Source organism: Hemiscyllium ocellatum, chromosome 8 (assembly GCF_020745735.1).
Source record: "Hemiscyllium ocellatum isolate sHemOce1 chromosome 8, sHemOce1.pat.X.cur, whole genome shotgun sequence".
Taxonomy (NCBI): Eukaryota; Metazoa; Chordata; class Chondrichthyes; order Orectolobiformes; family Hemiscylliidae; genus Hemiscyllium; species Hemiscyllium ocellatum.
The window spans coordinates 64,107,782-64,116,663 of record NC_083408.1 but is presented as its reverse complement, the minus strand read 5'-3'; positions in this window follow the sequence as shown (position 1 = coordinate 64,116,663).

Genomic DNA, 8,882 nt, shown 5'->3' with positions numbered 1-8,882 from the left:
TTTCCAGAAAGGTGAGGACCTCAGCCATCAGGACATGGGAATTGTACTTATAGATTGTAACAACACAGCTTCACTGTACTGGGAGAATTAATAGAGATGTCACAGACAGGATACAAAGGAGGCCCTCACCCCTATTTACTTCCATCACCTTCTGCATTGCTTTACACTCCAGATGGTTATGTTGAATTATTTCCTTGCAATAAATAATGTTTTTTATTTCAAAAATATACTTTATTTATAAAATTATTTGGATCTCTTTACAATTAGTCATGCCGTTCTTGTGTAGACATTACATTGCTTTACACACAAACATCGACATTTATTTTTCCTATATACAAGTCTGTACATTTACTATGTAGCTCTTCTGCTGAGGTGCGAGCAGAGCCCAGATGACTGAGTGGCCCCCCTGTTCTTTGGCAGGCAGATGTTACACGGTGGTCTTTCACCACCGCGCCTTGGCGGCAGCTTCCCCAAGTTTCAATGCGTCCCTCAATACGTAGTCCTGGATCTTGGAATGTGCCAGTCTGCAACACTCAGTCGGAGTCAACTCCTTCAGCTGGAAGATCAACAGGTTTTGGACCGCCCAAAGAGAGTCTTTCACCAAGTTGATGATCCTCCAGGCACAGGTGATGTTCGTCTCGGTGTGCATCCGGGGAACAGACCATAGAGCATGGAGTCCCGCGTCACGGAGCCCCGCGTCACGCAGCTGCTCGGGACGAACCTCGACAAACACCGCTGCATTGCTCTCCAGGCTTCTTCTGCATTGGCACATTCCAGAAGGAGGTATGTGACAGTCTTGTCCCCCCCGCAGCCGCTTCGAGGGCAGCATGCAGTGTGGCAGAGAGTCTTGGCCTGCATAAAGGATCTCACAGGCAGAGCCCTTCTCACCACCTGCCAAGCCATGTCATAGTGCTTGTTGGAGAGTTCTGGCGATGAGGCATTCTGCCAAATGCCTTTGACTGTCTGCTCAGGGAACCTCCTTTCTCATTCCTGGAGCAACCTAGGATAAATCTGGTCTGGCCCCACGGACTTATCAATCTTAATGTTTGCCAAACTTTCCAGCACATCAACTTCATCAATCTTAACCTGTTCAAGCTGGTTTCCCAGCTCCTCAACATGATCCCTTTCCTTAGTGAAAATCAAAGCAAAAAACTTATTTAGAGCTTCCCCAATCTGCTCAGACTCCACGCACAAGTTCCCTACGCTATCCCTGATCGGCTCTAGCTTCTCCCTCATCATTCTCTTAATTCTCATGTATGAGTAAAATCCCTTTGGGTTCTCCCTATTCCTTCCTCCCAAGTCTTTCTCATCCCCCTTCCTGGCTCTCGTCAGTCCATTTCTAAGCTCCCTTCTAGTAAGCCTGTTATCCACTAGGGCTGTGCTAATCCTTGCTTCCTCCACCTTACGTAAGATCCTTCCTCCTTTTGATGAGAAGCTCCTCTGTTCTCATCATCCAAGGCTCCTTAATCTTAACCCTTCTTGCCTGTCTCAGAGGAACACGCTTGTGCATCATTTGCAGTAATTGCTCCTTAAACTTGTCTGTTGGGCCCCTCCTGTGGAACAATTGCTCCCAATCTGTACTTTCCAACTCCTGTCTGATAGCATCATAATTTCCTTTTCCCCAATTAAATATCTCCCCCAGTAACTGCTCCTTTCCCTCTCCAAGGCTGTCACAAAGTGTTCTCCCACCCCGAGATGTGACACCTGTCCTGGCTCATTGCCGAGCACCAAATCCAAAATGGCCTCTCCCCTCATCGATCTGTCTACACACTGAGTAAGGAAACCCTCCTGAACACACCTGACAAAGACGGCTCCATCCAAACCATCTGCACTGAGGTTCCAGTCAATATTTGGAAAGTTGAAGTCACCCATAACAACAACCCTGCCACATCTGCATTTTTCCAAGATCTGCTGGCTGATGAGTTCTTTGATCTCCCTACTGCTATTAGGGAGTCTGCAGAAAACCCCCAATGAGGAGGCTGCTCCTTACCATTCCTAACTTCTGCCCATACTGACTCAGTAGAGAAACCTTCCTCAACAACCTTCATTTCTGTAGCTGTGATACACTCTCTCAATTAGCAATGCTACACCCCCTCCTCTCTTTCCACCCTCCCTGTTCTTTTTAAACATTCTAAACCCTGGAACATCTAGCAACCATTCCTGCCCCTGTGAAACCCCAGTCTCCGTTATGGCCACAACATCATAGTCCCAAGTACCGATCCATGCTCTAAGTTCATCACTCTTATTTCTGACACTCCTTGCCTTAAAGCAGACACACTTTAACCGTTCCCTTTGTTTCATCATGTGAAAAACCTTCCTGATAGATTCACTACATCCTGTCGCTGCCCCATCTACAATTACCCCCCTTTTCAGATACGTAGCTCTAGTTGCCACTCCCTCGCCAAACTAGTTTGGATGCTCGGCTAACCTATGCTATCCAGCATTCTAATATCTGGAATTTGATGATCTGAACAAAATACTCCCCGCCCGTGTCCTTTGGGTAATCAGTGTTCCTCTGTACATCAATCCCATGGCAGTCTGGATGGAGTAGGTCCTTGCCACAGCTTTCACATCTTGGGTTTTTCCCATTTCCAGGATTTTTCGGATAAGAAATATCACAAAGGGCATTTTTGTTTCTCTCTTCCCTTCCTCTAACAGGAGAAGGTCTACTGCTGATGGGGTTGAGATATTGTATTGGTATAGAAGTGAAACCTGATACCTCTCCTTATCCAGCCAAAGTTAATGTGCAGGTAGTTTGGTGACTCACAGTGCTTCTAAATCTTACCGCAGTTGTTCTTCTTTATCAAACTTGTGCATGTATTTTTGGAACTCTCCATTCAGAAACTCCATAGTATCCCTAAACCAAAATAAAATTTTAAATACTTTATTAAACATTCACTGTAATTATTGGAAAAAGTATTTCATGTCAAATTACTTCCAAAACATTATCAAAATGGTTAATGATTTAAATGCTCTCTAGTATGGACTGTTAGTACAAGGAATGCAAATTAATCAAAAGGAAAATTTCATCTTTGGGATTTTTGATAAGTGAAGGACATGAGACTGTTATCTGGTAGCTGATACAAATGACCAAGCAAATCAAATGTTGATATAGTTGCCAGATGGATTAATTGTGAACATTTCTCTCAGCGTCAAGAAGACTAATAGACTCAGCCCAACAATGGTCAGTTTATGCAGTTGCAAAGGAGCGTACTGACTTTGTTTGATTGACATCGTTCCTGATTGTTCATCGAATAGGTTTTTTTTAATGTCTGTGTGTTTACTTGGCCAAGATTAAAGAGGGGTAATGTGACTTGCAGTGCCTGTGTTTGATTGACAGCTTTATGAAAAGATTGGAAGCAGTGGAAATTCAGATGGTCAGATAAAAATATAAATCTGCACAAGAGATTTGGCTCAAATTTGGAAGGTGCAAAGGTAATTAGAAGACAGACAGTACTGGCCCTTCCACATCCACGAAGCTCCATCAAGTACAGACTCAGCATCCTCAATCCCTCCTCATATGAAACGCCCTTCATCCCGAGATAATTCTTGAATGTTTCAGTGAATATGGAGTCTTGAACAAGCTACTTATTTTGGTCATTCATAGGATGACCAGTATTTATTCCATCCTTGTCTTGAGAAGGTATATTCTTGTCTTGGTAAGCTATATTCCTGAACTGTTGCAGCCCATTTGGAGGTATCCCCCCATGCGGCTAGGCAGGGAGTTCCAGGTCTTTGACACACCAACAACTGAACAGCAGCTCCAACAAACCGAACTCCAGATTTACATGTCAGGATTGTAAGTGGTTTTAAGACTTCTCTAATTGATTGTCCATCACCATTCAATAGTATTATGCTGGGGGCAGGGGGTGGAAGGGGAAAGGGGAGGGGGAGGAGGAGGAGAGGATTGGTCTCTATTTCAGAACAAGGAGCAAGAAACATTTGCCCATTTCCGTCTTTCTACTCAAAGGATCAGCAAGGTCTCTCTGGTCACTTCAGGATAATGTACATTTCAAAAGTGAACATTTAAGAAAATTACATTTTTGGTCTGGGTTAGACTTAGCAATTTTGCAGAACTGCAGATTTAAACAGAACTTCAATGTATATTAATGGTGCAGAACAACACATTTAATTCATGTAAATACAGAATATTTAGTAACATTTTATCCCATGATCATTTAGTACATGTTAAATTATCTTACTTGTGCTTCTCTTGAAGAGACATTATCTTTTCTTCAAGTTCTTGGTTTTGCTTTCTTATCTGTGACAAATGTTCTTCATTCACAGCAAGCATATTTTTTACTGCATTTAACCTGGAATGTTAAACACATTGACATACAATAGCTTGGTGGAAATTATTGGGTATTGCTAAAAAAGAACGCATATTGCCAGAACTTCTTGTCTGATACTCAACAGGATTATTCACAAGACACACTAACATAAAACGAGAACAACATTTATACTCTGGATATTGGTTTGCTCGCTGAATTGGAAGGTTCGTTTTCAGATGCTTCATAATCAGTAGGTAACATAATCAGTGAGCCTCCAGATGAAGCACTGATGATATGGCCCGCTTTCTATTTATGTTTTCAGTTTCCTTGGGTTGTAAACACATAAATAGAAAGCGGCCTATACCACCAGTGCTTCATCTGGAGGCTCACTGATGATGTTATCTAGTATGGTGATGAAGCATCTGAAAATGAATCTTCCAGCTCAGCGAGCAAACCTACATCCAGAACCTCAACCTGAGCTATAAATCTACTCAAAACTCACTAACATTTATACAGTTTGATTGGTTTTGATTGGCTGTGAAGTAGATTCTGACATTGCAATGGAAAATGCACAATTTTGATGATAACTGACAGTTAACTGCTACACTCTGTTTGAAGTTTGAACAAAGCAGGTCAAAGCAAGCCCTGAGAAATTAACTGAGATATTTCTTGAGTTGAAATAGGCCCACTGTACATATATGTTCTTTCTGCCTACAAAGAAAAGAGGTCTGTCAATTAATATATTTAGCTTTCAGTACATTCAAGTATTTGCTATTTTCTGTACAGGTTCTTGTCTGCATTACTAAGGAAGGTCTACTAGTTCACATAGCATATAATCTATTTTGAAAGGAAGATGTGTATTTTTACAATGGTTTTCATATCCACCGAATATCTCAAAATAGTGAACATAGTGAAACACTTTTTGAAGTGTCATTTTGTAAAGTCAAAAATGTGATACTTATAATTTATGTTGCTTGTGAAAGTTTTCAGTATGTAATAATGACTAGATAATGTAGCTTTGTGATGCTCATTGAGTGATAAATATTGCCCAGGACACACAGGATAATTCCATTGTTCTGCTGCAATACGGTAAAGTAAAGGTAAAGTCTCCACAGTCCTATCGGACTATAGGCTGGTCTCTTGATAGAGAGAGAGAGACGACTGCCGGTGATTTAACCTGAGGATCATCATGCCACAGGTGAGGGAGAAGTTGAGATGGAGTGTCCTTCATGGTAACTCAGCTGGTGTTGGAATTGAACCCATACGATTGACATCACTCTGCATTGCAAAACAGCTTCTAGCCAACTGAGTTAACTGACATCCATTCAGAGTAGTGCTCTCGATCTTATATATCTAGCTGAACAGGCAGGTAGGTCTTGATTTAATACCGCTCACAAAAGGGAACACTTTATTCCTTCTTCATTGTCCTGAAGTGTCAACCATGGTTTTTGTGTTCAAGTCCTAGAGTGAGACTTGAACCCAGAAACCATGGACAGGGTAAGATTGCACTCAACTGAGGTACAATTGACACTTCTTTTTTCTTGTAGCAAACAATTTTCAAATAAAATTTAAGATTGTGTCAAGGATTATGGCACTATATAAACTTACCTTTGACTAATATTCTGAAAATTTACTTTTATTTCTAACTCATATTCTTTTGCTTTCTTCAATGCTTCATGGCGTGAATCACTTGTGTGTACAAGTCCCTCATTCAATAATTGAGCATCCGATACAGACTTCTTTGTCTGTAGAAAATATCATACTGTTAGGAAGGATGACAAAGGTGCATCACTAAAACAAAAAGACTGACAAAATTATGCATTGTTTTAAAGTAAGATTTTCTGTTTAAATATCCTGTCATGTAAAATATAGCAAATGTCAGGATACAATCTCATTAAAAGCCCAAATACAAGAATAACAACTTCTTACTTCCTTGAGATTACAAATGGCTGCTTAGGATTCAAATAAATAGCAAAAATATGAGTTAGATTTCATTTTTCCAAAAAATGCAAAATTTGGTATTGTACCATAAATTGGCACAGTTCCATTTTATTCCATGAGAAATCTTTAATATTTTGCAATTCATGTGTTCGTGGATTAATCAAATGAGTAACTGAGTCATATCAATAAGGAAGATCTCAAATCCGAATGCACTGAATGGTTGCATTCATTGCAAACAGTTTCAGTGTCCAACATTAAATGGTCAGGTTGAGAACATGAGCAGATTCCAAACCATCACACTAACCACTACAGCTGCTGAGTTTCATGTGTGCTCATTGTCAAAAAAATCATTTGAACTCCGATCTATCATATGAGTACCAGATAATTAGAAAAATATTTGAGAAGAGCTAGTAGCTATCAAACTATATAGAGTCATAGAGGTGTACAGCAAGAAAACAGACCCTTCGATTCCAATTCGTCCATGCCGACCAGATATCCCAACCGAATCTAGTCCCACCTGCCAGCACCCAGCCCATATCCCTCCAAACCCTTCCTATTCATATACCCATCCAAATGACTTTTAAATGTTACAGTTGTACCAGCCTCCACCACTTCCTCTGGCAGCTTATTCCATACACATACCACCCTCTGTGTGAAAAAGTTGCCCTTTACGTCTCTTTTATATCTTTCCCCTCTGACTTAAACCTATGTCCTCTAGTTCTCCCTGACCACAGGGAAAAGACTTTATTTATCCTATCCGTGCCCCTCATAATTTTGTAAACCTCTATAAAGTCACCCCTCAGCCTCCGATGCTCCAGGGAAAACAGCCCAGCCTGTTCAGCCTCTCCCTATAGCTTAAATCCTCCAACCCTGGCAACATCCTTGTAAAACTTTTCTGAACCCTTTCAGGTTTCATAACATCTTTCCGATAGGGAGGAGACGAGAATGGCATGCAATATTCCAACAGTGGCCTAACCAATGTCCTGTACAGTTGCAACTTGACCTCCCAACGTCTGTACTCAATACTCTGACCAATAAAGGAAAGCATGCCAAACACCTTCTTCACTATCCTATCTACCTGCGACTCCACTTTCAAGGAGCTATGAACCTGCACTCGAAGATGTCTTTGTTCAGCAACACTTCAGTCCTGCTAAGATTTGCTTTCCCAAAATGCAGCACCTCGCATTTATCTGAATTAAACTCCATTTGCCACTTCTCAGCCCATGGGCCAATCTGGTCAAGATCCTGTTGTAATCTGACGTAATCTTCTTCGCTGTCCACTACACTCTGTGTGACTGAGAGAAATAGGGTCTGTTAGGGTTGGGGAAATGATTGATATTAGGTATAAGGGTTTGGCAGTGGAAGGGGGGGTAGGTTGGTGGTGATGGTGGGGGAGGTGGGATGGGATGGGCAGATCTGGCAGTATGGGAATTTGGAGTTTGGTTCAAGGATGGGGAGGATATAAGGCAGTGGTAAAACAGTGGTGACGGAGGGGGGGGCTGGATCCATGGGGATTGAGGTGTGAGAAGACACATTGGCTCCACAGTGGGTTAGGGGGTACAGGTGGGGCAACGTGTCAGGTCCAGGTGGGAGTGTCAGTATGTGTCTGGGGGATGTAGGTAGCCAGGAGGAGATATAGTTGGGGCTCTGTGATGCAAGTCTGGGGTCAGTTGAATAGTTGCTGAGGATTTAGTATTATGTGTTTAATAGTATGAATTTTCCTGAATTTTTTGAATCTCATCCAAAATTTCCAAATTTAGTGAGTTTTGAGAAGATTTGTAGCTCAGGTTGAGGTTCTGGATGTAGTTTTGCTCACTGACCAGGAAGGTATACATACAGACAACAAGAAAAATTAATGTCATCTACAAAATACTTTGCAAGAACTATAACAAACATAACACTGGACAAACAGGCACAAAACTAGCCACCAGGATACATGAACATCAACTAGCCACAAAATGAGATGACACACTCTCACTAGTATCCTCATGTACGGATGAGGAAGAACACCACTTCGACTGGAACAACACATCCATCCTAGGACAAGCCAAACACATGAGAATTCCTAGAAGCAAGACATTTCAACTGGAACTCTATCAACAAACGCATTGACTTGGATCCCATTTACCAACCCCTGAGAAAAAGAACAGGAAATGACATCAGCATAGGAAATAACATCACCACAGGAAATGACATCACCAACCCAAGGAAACTCAAACATATAAATAGAAAGTGGCCTACACCACCAGTACTCCATTTGGAGGCTCACTGAAGTTGTTACCAGTATGGTGACAAAACCTCTGAAAACGAACCTTCCAGCTCAGCGAGCAAACCTACACCCATTTCCAAATTTTCTGATTTAAATGTACACTTTGGGTGGGTTCCAGAAGAGTTGCCCACAGAATCTTCAATTTCCTGGGTAATTCCATCAGGGGTTTGTTATGTTGGGGGTTGCACAGGGACCCATGCTCAATTCTTATCTGCGCTGAAGCAATGACTGATTGGCAGTGGAAAATCTTGGCCATTGTTTTTTGAAGAGGGAGATGGATAATTCAAGATATAGTGACATCAATGGTCTTTTGCATTAAAGAAACTTTGCCTGACCCCAATCCTCTTGGTTGTGCTGCAATATTAGGAATCTACACATTCCACGGCAGGAGGGTATGAGAG